Source organism: Hibiscus syriacus, unplaced genomic scaffold (assembly GCF_006381635.1).
Source record: "Hibiscus syriacus cultivar Baekdansim isolate YM2019G1 unplaced genomic scaffold, ASM638163v2 tig00117056_pilon, whole genome shotgun sequence".
NCBI lineage: Eukaryota > Viridiplantae > Streptophyta > Magnoliopsida > Malvales > Malvaceae > Hibiscus > Hibiscus syriacus.
Genome location: NW_024063539.1, coordinates 7,858,147 through 7,859,554, shown reverse-complemented (window position 1 = coordinate 7,859,554; position 1,408 = coordinate 7,858,147).

Genomic DNA, 1,408 nt, shown 5'->3' with positions numbered 1-1,408 from the left:
GAGTTTCAAGTGTGAGTTGCAGACTGTTATAAATAGAGGACACTGGATGCAGCTTCCACGAAGCTTCTCAAAGTAATTTATTTGGGGTTCTTATTTAGGGCAAGACACATGGGCTAAGATGTTAATAATTTTATGGGGAATGTTTCAGTTCCATGATTGAAGTTTTATTAATATTATTCTTGATGTTGCATTATTGGCATAGTACACGATTTTGCATTTGTGTCAAAAATTCTATTTTATTAATTATGTTTAGACCTATCGTTATGTTATTTTAATATGTTTATTTACAATTTCGTTGAAATGAAGTTTCAGTTGATATTAAATTTTGAATTTGATCTTAAATTATCTTTTATTTATTTTTATAAAATGTACACTCATATGTGAGAATAATTATTGGAAGTGTAAAAAGAGTGACAAATCTTTATGAAGCCTATAGAGACCTCAAGATGATAATTCTGACTCATATTCTCAATGTTATATATGACGTAAATATATTTTTAATAATTTAATGTAATTATAAGATAATGTTTATTTTAAATATTTTCAACCCTTTGACAATAAAAGTTTAAATACATTTTTACAATCTCTGATGTTCAAACCTAGGACTTCTTGAGATAACAATCATCTCTTTAGCCACTAAAATAACTTGATTCGTACACACACATAAATTTTAATTGTTAATATTCAATTACTAGATTGTTATAAATAATCAAAGTAATAAATATTCATTAATAGTAAGAGATCCTGATGTAAAAGATTTTTTTTATATTTAAGGTTTTTTTTCATTAATAACATTTTTCATAAATGAAGGATAAGATTTGATTTTTTTGAATTAGAGTTGAAAATGATATAATCGGTTAATAATTTTTTTTTATTAATCTAGGGTAAATATAATGTAGTAGTTGTTCAAAGATAACCTTCAGTCTTTTAACATTAAATGTTCGTACCCCTAGTATTCCGAGTGCTCGAATCTGAGACCTCAAAAATTGCAATCAATAATTTTAATGTGAGAGAGTTTATAATTTTATTTGTGTAGAAGTTACATTTTATCGTGAAGATGATTTGTAACTTTATTCATATAAAACTTACAAAATTAATATAATATAGGTAAACTACATTAGTTACCATCGAGCTTTAGACGTTGTATCGTTTATATTCTTGTACTTTCAATTTTATCAATTATAACATTGAACTTTAATTTTCGTTTCAATTATACCACTGAGTCATTAAACTGTTAACAGTCAAATCAAAACGAAATCGTTTTGGTAAAATGTCTACATCGGCAACCTTCAGCCATCGTGTCGTTAATGATTTAACGTTTCAGTGGTATAATTGAAATGAAAATCAAAGTTCAATGCTATAATTGACAAATTTAAAAGTTTAGTGGTATAAACGATACAATACCTAA